The sequence below is a fragment of the Puma concolor genome, chromosome E2, assembly GCF_028749965.1.
Source record: "Puma concolor isolate L17-30 chromosome E2, mPumCon1.1.hap2, whole genome shotgun sequence".
Taxonomy (NCBI): domain Eukaryota; kingdom Metazoa; phylum Chordata; class Mammalia; order Carnivora; family Felidae; genus Puma; species Puma concolor.
Genome location: NC_141681.1, coordinates 57,176,910 through 57,187,652, shown reverse-complemented (window position 1 = coordinate 57,187,652; position 10,743 = coordinate 57,176,910). Strand labels below are relative to the sequence as shown.

At 39.0% G+C, this 10,743-nt stretch overlaps 1 pseudogene; it reads right to left on the bottom strand.

Annotated features, from left to right (window-relative positions):
- Positions 1-5,460: 5,460 nt before the first annotated feature.
- On the bottom strand, positions 5,461-6,310 carry LOC112850884 (vomeronasal type-1 receptor 2-like; annotated as a pseudogene).
- Positions 6,311-10,743: the final 4,433 nt, after the last annotated feature.

Here is a 10,743-nt window from a genome sequence, read left to right as displayed (position 1 = left end):
TGTTTACTTGAGTATGTGAACTTAGTCTCTGACCTTATGCACTATAGTAACTTTTTACTTTCCACAGATAAAATGCATTCACTCATTCTACCAGTCAGAAACTATTCTAATCACTGATATTAGCAGGAAACAAAACTCCCTGTCTTCAAGTAACTTATATTCTATAAGGTTGAGTCTATAAGGATAAAATATGATAGTGATAAATACCATAAACGTGTTCATATGTAATGATCGGCTGACAGGGTTTCCTAATTTAAACAACATTTTCAGGCAATGCCCACATGCTGAGGTCATCTTTGGGCAGACCACTGAAAGTATCATGCAAATACACATGGAGAAGGGCAAGTGGGTGTAGGAAAGAAGCAGAAAATCACCACAATGGGAACATAATTACGGTGGATCAGGAATACCCACAATTGGCATGTGGCTTGGTGAAATGTGAGGCTAAGTTTCTACTGGAGACGTTTAAAATTTGGGAAACCTTATAGTTAGAATTTGTACAATTTTAGTAACAAAACTCCCCAGAAGGCTTAGGAGCATATGTGATAGATCCAAAACCATGACCTGTTTGGAGAATGCACAGACCTATTTCTTTATGGCAGCCTTACCACTATTGAGAGAACACAGCAGTGAGGTGGGGTAATGAATTAATGGAAAGATGGTAAATACCATTTGTGAAAACTGTCTAGGGAGTTGATCCCAGGACTTGTTAAGATACATGCTTTTCCTGTTGTCTACGTTTATACTCAGCCAAGGGTATGTTGCTTCTTCCACTTACGAATGTGTACCAAGTAATACTAGTCAGGTCGTTTATGCCCCAGTTATATCTTCAATGTCAATATCATCAAAAAAAAATTGTTTACATGTAAGAAGGTACCGTACTTACAAATTGAATAGTAACAATATCGCATATTTCATGTTTTCCTCACTAATTCAAGACCTAGTAACTCCCAATTATTCCTAGTTTTATTCCAGTTGAGACCAGTCTTGTGTCAGCGTTGCCTAATATTTTGACTATAAAATTGACTTTTCAGTATGTTTCATATCCCAATTTTATACTAAATCAGATGTGATGAGAATGGGACTATGTGCAAGGTCGACAAACATTTATTTAAGGAACATATAGTAAATATTTTATTCTTTGTAGGCAATACTGTTTCTGTTACTACTCTTCCAGTATGTCCTTATTGAGTCAAAAACACCTAAATATGAGTGTGGCTGCATTCCAGTTACACTTCACTTAAAAACAGACAGTAGGTTGCATTTGGCTCATGTTCTGTAGGTGGCAGACTCCTGATCTACCCAAAGGAATTAAGAGCGCTATATAGTAATAGTAACTATATGGTAAATAAAAACTGTCTTCCCTATTTTTAAGCCTCGTTAAAGAAACTAACAGTCTAGCGTATATGTGTATAGCATATGTAAAAGAAACCTATACTAATGGTAGCACAGGGCAGGAGTGGAGAAATGGAAGTCCATGTGGAAAGGAAAGGTCGGATGCTCTGTATGAAGAAGTATAAATGCACGTGAAGGTATACTGTGGTCATCTGTGTAGGATAACCCCTAAAGCAAACAAAAGCAATACTTAGAGCTAACAACAGTGAACCACAGTAAAGGATTTAAAACCATCTGTAAAAATCAGTTATTTCAAAGAAGACAGAAAGAGAGGGAATAGAGCAAAGGAGACATTATAAAAGCAAGAGCAAAATAATTTAAATCTATCTGTAAAACGAAATCATCTAAAGGCCCATTGAAAAGCAAAATTGTCACTGGATTTTTTTTTTAGTTTTATTTATTTTGAGAGAGAGAGACTCAAGGAGGCTCTGTGATGTCAGTGTAGGCCCAACATGGGGCTCCATTTCAAGAGCCATGAGATCATGACCTGAGCTGAAATCAAGAGTCTTACACCAATAACCATGTGAGCCAACCAGGCGCCCCTGACAATTGGACTTTTTAAAGACAACACAATATTTCCTATGAGAAATTCACAAATTAAGGACACAAAGTAAACTCTTGAACAAAAGATAAACAAATGCTATAAAAAATAGCTATATTAAGATCAAAGTAATTTCAAGACCAAGCAATATGACTGGGGAAAATGAAATCTATTTCCTAATCATAAAGAGGCACATTCACCAGAATGACATGAAAATCCTAATTAATCCCTTGTTTTCACTACAAACAAATATGTAATCAAATGCTCCACATTTCCAAGTCAGACACTAGACCATGATGGCGGACATCCCTTAGTTCACAAACACACACACACACGCACACACACACAAGCATTACACATAGATGCAAACACACATGCATATGCGCAACATACACTCAAATGCACAGCCATATACATTTACCCACTCACACTCACATGCACTTCACAGCAAACACACTCATGCACACACTCGTGAAATACAAGCACACACATTTACACACACTCGTCCCGTACTCCTACATTCCCAGTCCCGTGTATGTAATTACATTAAAAGAGTCTGCATGCATATGTGTGTCTCCACAATGTGCTCACATGTTGAAAGAATACAGGAATCTCCTGACCTTGGATGCCTGAAAATGGGGGGCACTTTTCACATTTTTTACTCATTCCATCCCTGCAACAACCCCCAAAAATGATATTTACCACGTGCAATATCTTAAAGTGCTGTGAGCATTGCCACTGCAGGTGCAAGTGAATGGGGCAGAGTTGGAAGGTTGCAGGCATGTGATAGAGCGAGCTCCAAATGAGGCTAGAGGGAGGGGGTTATAGGCAGTATGCACAGAGCATGGGACCGTAGAGAAACAGATGCAAAACTCTTCAAAGGCATAAGATGCCATAGTACTTGGTAAATACAGATAGGGACAGAAAAGCAAGGGGGAAAGGCTAAAATGAACCCTGAAGTATGGGAACAGAGTCAGGGACATCAGTATGAGAACAGTTAGCTGTAGTTATGCAAATAAACTGGCAGATAAAGAGACAACTATAGATATGGGTATGAATAGGTTATTCCCAGGTCAGTCTACTCAGAGAGTCTTAACAGCAGTGACATCCCAGTAGCAAGAACACTCAGCACCCACATCTTGGTTTCTAACACTATTCTCTTAAAAAAAAAAAAAAAAAAAGTCTCCTTGTAATTATGGCTGATTCTATGGCAGGAGCAGGGAAAATACAAGATGTGGCCGGAGGATCTTGTAATGGCAGAATGTTAAGAGTAAGGAAGTAATAAAAAAAAAAAAAAAAATGGGGACATATCAAAGGGACATAATAGCCAAACCTGAAAGAGCTCCTGCCTCCTGTTGCCAAATCTCTGATACCAACTGGGTGTCCTGCAATTCAGTGTAATTCTGACTTTATCTGGTGTTAGTAGAGACCCCACAAGTTAAGGGCAAAGTCCTTTCCAGGACTGCCCCCACTTCAGACACCAGTTACAAGTCAGGCATTCCCAAACCTCCTGTGCATCTCCAGCCAACTACAAATTTAAGGCTTCCTCTGAGCCCTGGTCTTCAATATTTGCTGGAAAGACTCACAGAACTCGGAAATTGCTATATGTATGATAATCCTTGATCAAGTTAATTCATATATTGGGACCCACAAAAATGGAGGCCACCCCAGTGGCCCCACTCACATCACAAATCTAAACCTAAATCAGCCTGCTCTTATATGACACATCCAGCAAGGGAGCCAATCATAGTCCTCCAACTCAGTTTCAGGTAGCTGACCATGCCCTAGAAAACACCTGCTAGTCTTCCTTCTAAGGAAATCCCTGACCTCCCAGCCAATCATGCACTGTTTCTGCACTGCCTCTTCTAAAACTCAATCTTGCCCCAAATCCCCCAGGAAGAGCACTCCACTCACTGCATGTGAGGCTCTGTCCTCCCCTCAATCAAGGGTTGTCTTCCCTGGAATAAAAGACAGCAAGCTCATTACTAAATTGTTTTAGTTTTGTCATTTCTCATTTTATTGTAAAGGATAGCAGTAAAGATCCAGATGAAGGCATCCATAGAGCACGGTTTGGGAGGATTCCCCATACAGTAGCTTTTGTCCCCCACCAATAAACTCCCAGTATCTTCTCCAGGTGTTTAATCCAAGCGTCACTACCTAGGCATGAATGATTAAATCATTGGCCATATGACTGAACTCAATCTCCAGACAGACTCCTAACTCTCCCCAGAGGCTGTGCTGCTGAGTGATTCCATCTGATCATGTAGGTGGCTTTCACAGGTGTCCAGTCACCTTTTTGAAGTTCTGTGGGGGAACTCACGAATGGTGAGTTCATGACCCATGCCAAAGTCAGATCCCCAATGGACTGAGCCACCTACGTACCCCTAAAATATTTCATTTAAGAAATGTTCTATTTTTAAGTAATCTCTACACCCAATATGGAGCTCAAAGTCACAATCCAGAGATTAAGGGATGCATGCTATACTGACTGAGCCAGTCAGGCCCTCCTTAAATAGTTCTAGGTTGCAGTTTTCTCTTCTTTTTCTCCTTTCAATGGTGTCTACATTGCCTTGGTGGTGTTTTCAAAAGCAATACTACCCTTGTTAAACAAAATATGTTCATATACTCCACCTTCAAATTGCTACTCGTCTCCTGCACCAAGCTTGATGAAATGGTCCTCTGTAACATCTTGTATCGTCAGGTTGGAAAAGCAGAAGTCCATCTTGAAATCTCTTCCTAGCCAACACATCCAACTGCCATCAAGATTTAACACAGAACAGTCTACCTTCTAAACATCTCAACAGTCCAATCAGTCTTTTCCCACATACCCAATCTGTTTACTGGCTGCCTCACACCTGCACTTTTTGAAAAATTTAGCTGACAACTCTTCCTATGTTCTTCTTTGTCCACTGCAGTTTACTCTTCAAATGTTGAGCAGAAAATATTTTCATACCCTCATCTTGCTCCATAAACATTATCATATTGAAACATCTCCAATTTCTCTTAGATATGAGGCATAATATTCACAACATAGCCTCCAAAGCCAACAATAAGTAAAACCTAGTTTTCCCTCCACCTTCACCCCAGGCCATTTGCATCACAAATCAGGATTTACAATTCCTGGATAATTGGAATTTAATGTCTTGGAAAATTTAATATCTTAATTTGAAAGTTACACATTCAAACATATTTCCAGTATGTTCACAGTATTTCAGGACTCTTTTATGGAATCTTAACTTAGTCACTATTACCAATAATAAAATACAATTATAAAAGTACACACATATTGATTACAGAAGATTTCACATACCATACTCTTTACTACTTCATATTAGGCTAGTGTCAATGTGTTCTGTTCACCCCTCTCTCTGCAATGAAGATGGCACATGTTTGTTCTTAACATTCTTTGAGGTCTCAATGCATCCACGACTGAACAGGTGGAAGAAGATTCATAATTCCCTGATGAGATAGGGAATTAAGTATTTCCTCCACAGAAGACAAGATACAGCCTGAATATAGTGGGGTCATGGTTCATGAGAACAAAGGGCTAGTATTGAAAAACACGCAGTGATTAGTACAGCGACATTCACCAGCCACCAACTAGAATTATCCAAGAGAGCCAAGTAAACAAATGATGGACAAAACAGCATAAAACTGTACAAAGGTGGTCACCAAAACAAGGATGCTTTGGGTAGCTCTGGTCTCACGGTATCGCTGGAGGGTCTCGGGGAGAGATTATTCCTAATGATACCCTGGACCCTCTGTTTGTGCCTGTGAAGGAGAAAAACAGTTTCTGGGCAGGGTCATGTGTCCCAAACACAAAATGTCATGGAAAGAGGTCATTGCTGCATCTAATGAGCCTGTGATCTTGTCTCTACGCTGTGAAGCAGAATATACCAAACCACTTCTTTTGGTAATAGTTTTGTTGTTCCATTTACCAGTCATATAAATAGGAAAAAAACATGTTTACGAACATGCGGAACACCCTACACAGGATAGTGGAGGGGCCAATGTATTTTGGAGCTTTCACTTTAAGCTCTGTCTGCCTTGAGTTCCCAGGGCTGATCTTGATGGCCTGAAAGACACAAATGGACATACCTCTGGCCACTCTGTGAACACATAAGAGAACATAGCATCCATAATGATTGGTGAAATGTTTCAGCCCTAGAGGTGCCATGGTCTCTGGGATTCCTCTAGAGAGAATGTGCAAGGAGTTGGCTACAGTCAAGTGCCTGAGCATCAAATTCATGGGTTTGCCTTGCATCCTTTGAAGCAAAGGGACATCTAATGATAGAAGAGGGAGAAATTGCCCAGGATTCTAATGACAATGTGGGATAGGAATATCACTGCTATATACAAATGCACTGAGGCCATTCTATCATTATTTAGAACACAGTATTCAAATTCACAGGCAGCTAGTTCTGCCTGAAAAGGTGTTTCAGACTTCGTGGAAAATAAAATGTCCGCTTACCTTTCCTTCCCCTTCAGAATGAACATCTAAACTATATTGTCTTTTGTTAAGAGATGTCCAAAGTTACGTGTGTGTCTTTTTATAGCACTTACAATGTGTGGGTCACTGTTATTACTGCTTTCCCTATTATAACTTATATAATATTCACAACCCTATGAGTTAGGAACTAACATTACTCTCATTCTATAGACAAGGAGAATTTAACCATGGGAAGTTAAGTGACTCATGTAACTACCAGTAGAATCAGGATTTGAACCTGGGTAGCCTAGTTGCAATGACACGAATGCTTCCTACTGTACTATAGTCTGCCAGGAACCTCGTTATGGGCATAAACACACATACAGATGCCTTCTCATATTTTAAATTTATTTTATTTAATAAACCTGGTTTGATCATTTCCCACTTTTGTTTAAGTATCCTTTATAACGAATATAACTAAGGAGTGAAGATTCAAAGGTCTTAATAAATTATACTTGCACTGAATAGTTTTATATGAGCCAGTCAGATTTCTTTAATGTAGACAACTGTTAGGATAGTAGCTGAACTCATTTCATTTTTTTCCTGGACAAAAAGGACAATGGCATCCATAACAAATTATTGTGCTGAACTGCACTGTGTGCTAACATATAGGACATGAAATATCACATAGTGATAAAGCATGTTAGGGCATAAAATAACTTAATCCTATTTAAAGATCACATCCCTGTATGTTTCTTGTTTTAGAGTAAACAAATGGAAACTCAAATTGATATTTGATTTGGAAAAGCTATTAAAATAAGTAAATAAAACAAATCTGCAATATGGAATTTGAAGACTTGGAATCATGGGCATCTAATGAATTGAAAAGCAAGATAGGTGAGTGGTGAGCTGGGAATACTATTGAAGTGATTTTCACCAGAAGAAACATGGCTTAAAATTGCTTTTTTTTTTCTTGATGAGATTATATTTTAAATTAATTTATTATTTTAAAATGAAATTAAAATGTAAAAATAAAGTCCTTAACTTTGCTCTTTAAAACCCTCTATAGTGATGTTATCTTTTTCTTTTTTTCTTTTTTTTAATTTTTTTTTCAACGTTTATTTATTTTTGGGACAGAGAGACAGAGCATGAACGGGGGAGGGGCAGAGAGAGAGGGAGACACAGAATCAGAAGCAGGCTCCAGGCTCTGAGCCATCAGCCCAGAGCCTGACGCGGGGCTCGAACTCACGGACCGCGAGATCGTGACCTGGCTGAAGTCGGACGCTCAACCAACTGCACCACCCAGGCGCCCCTATGTTATCTTTTTCTTAAAGGATCTTTCCTAATTTTAGGAAAGAAGATTCTCTCACATATCAAGAGTCCACAGAGATTTTCAGTAGAGACACATTTACTGTCTCCATTAAGCACATGAAACTCAAGTTACAGAAGAGTAAATTTCAGCAATTCGCATTGAGTCACACTGTTTCTGCTGTGAATCAGGTATTTCAGTTAGTTCCATCATACTTATTGTAACATGCACATGCCTTCCCAGGGCTCCCAGTATTGCTCCTGAACATGTCTCTGTGACTCTTGCTCATGGCATTGAATAGCAGACAAATTCTGAAAGTATGATTTTTTTTTTTTTTAAGTAGACTGTCCCTGCCCAGTGAGGGGTTGGAACTCATGACCCTGAGATCAAGAACTGAGCTGAGGTCGAGAGTTGGATGGGTAAACGACTGAGCCACCCCAGTACTCCCTGAAATTATAATCTTGAAGCAGCATAAAATTCAGCCTCTGACAGCACTTGGATCAAACACAAAGCACCCCTTCAATGAGGATTTTGGTGAATTACATCATCAGCAGTCATGCACTGATTGAGCAGTCTCTCTCAAGCTCAGCCTGTGCCGGAAGATTCTTTCCCAGACATGCTCACCTACCCAGATTCCTGCCGCATCTCCCAACCTTAGAGACTGTGCTCTCACACTAAACTAGAAGATTCTCACAGACTCCTTCCTGCTGCCAACACTGGAAGCTGGGTGTAAAGTAGCAGGCAAAGCATGTGTGGGAGGGAGGAAGCCAAACCCTGAGATAGAGGTTAGTGATTCTGTGACCTCACCTCCCCAAAGAATTGCCGTCATCATGTCAGCTGTAGTGACAATGATAATTTAACACTTGGGGAACTGAGAACGGTTCTGAAAAACTCTTTAATTACCAGGATCTATTAGAAGTTTCTAGTGAACATATCCAAAGTGACTGTTGGAGTGTTTGAGAGAGACTCTTCCTTTTCCGTTATTTCTGGAAGCAGACAGGGTCTCACATGGAAGAGGAAATGCCGAGGTCTGAGCCACTAAAGACCAGCCTCATTGAATTCTGTGCCTCCCTGAGAATTTCTTTTACTCCTGTCTAATTCTTTGTTAGTCTTCAGACCCAAGTACCACCACCATTTAACTTATGGGTAGAGAGAAAGAATCCTCCAAATGACTCAAGAAGGATTTTCTATGTTTAAAATTTTCAATATCTGCAATTCATTTTAAATTTTCAATGAAGGGAAATAAAGGACATGAGGTCAGTAAGTGAGATTAAAAATAACTTGTTCCACTTCTCCAACTCAAAACAAATTAACTAGAAAGCCTACATAAAATGGACATGTACTAGGAAAATACATTTTACCAAAATTGGCTTCAGTAGGAGGGAATTTAAACAGATCAAAATCCATAGAGAAGAGGAAGACATTTATCAGAGTCCCTTATGAATAAAAGCACCTGGATCAGATTAGCCGCCAGATTCTTCCATTCTTTTAAATACCAGGTAAGCTAATGCTACTTACTCAATTCAAGAACATCAAAGAGGAAGTAACATTTCCAAATTATCTTTATACATCACATAAAATTCTGAAACTAAAGCATCCTAAAGTTTGTACCAAAAAGAATACCACAGAAAGATGTCACCTTTTCCTACAGATGGTACCATGTAAAATAATGTAGCCCCAAACTGAGAAATACAACAAAAATATGATGAGCAAAGAAATTTGTGTCTCCAATTCAAGAATGATTCATTATTAGGAAGTTCATTAGTATGCTTCATCATATTTATGAAGAGAAATCAAGAAATCTTACTCACAGTTACAAAAACATTTTTTGGAAGAATTCATCATGTAAGAATGTTAAATCAAAACACTAGGAAATTCTTTAGAATCTTTCCAAACTTGAGAAAACAAAGTCTTCATCCTGCTCATAGGAAATCACTAGAGATATTCCACTAAGGCCAGAAAACCACAGTAAAAAAAGTACGTGATCACCCGTTCTATTTATTTATCACTGTGTTGCAGGGTTAGCCAGGGCCATTTAAAATGGCAGAGGAATTCGAAAGAAAGACCTAGAATTATGTTTTCATATGATACAAGTATACCTCTGGAAACATAAAGGAACTCATAGAAAATCCACTTGGAAAACAATTCAGTATGCTAATGGGTTATACTGCTGATATACAAAAACAATAGGCTTTTGTACATAGGGTATTATTTTTAAGATTATATTTTTAAGTAATCACTACAACCAAGATGGGTCATGATCCTGAGGTCAAGAGTGGCAGGCCCTACCAAGTAAGCCACCCAGGTGCCCCTGTACATAGCATATGTTTCTACAATAACCTATGTACAACAAAGAATCATTTATGAGTTTTAGCAGGAGTCTCTCCAATTACAAAAGTGTAATATAAAATGAAAGAGGGGAATAGGGGACTCAGTCAGTTAAGAATATGACTTTTAATTTCAGCTCAGGTTGTGATCCCAGGGTCATGGGATTGAGCCCTGTGTCTTGTTGTGCTGAGCATCGAGCTTGCTTGGGATTCTCTCTCTCCCCTCCTTTCTCTCTCTCTCTCTCAAATAAATGAACAAATATACAAACAAATATTGTTGTAAAAAAATAAAATGAGGGGCGCCTGGGTGGCGCAGTCGGTTAAGCGTCCGACTTCAGCCAGGTCACGATCTCACGGTCCGTGAGTTCGAGCCCCGCGTCGGGCTCTGGGCTGATGGCCCGGAGCCTGGAGCCTGCTTCCGATTCTGTGTCTCCCTCTCTCTCTGCCCCTCCCCCGTTCATGCTCTGTCTCTCTCTATCCCAAAAATAAATAAACGTTGAAAAAAAAATTAAAAAAAAAAATAAATAAATAAAATGAAATAAACTAACCAGGAATGAATCTAAAAAAATGTGTAAAGCCTATATGGGGAAAAAAATTCCTGAAATATAGGAAAGGAGAAATAAATGAATGGAAATTTACATCATGTTCTTGGGTGGAAAAACTCAATATTATAGAAAGGTCAATTCTCCTTTAGCTAATTTATAAATTTAGTTTGATCCTGATATAGGTACGATCAGTTTCT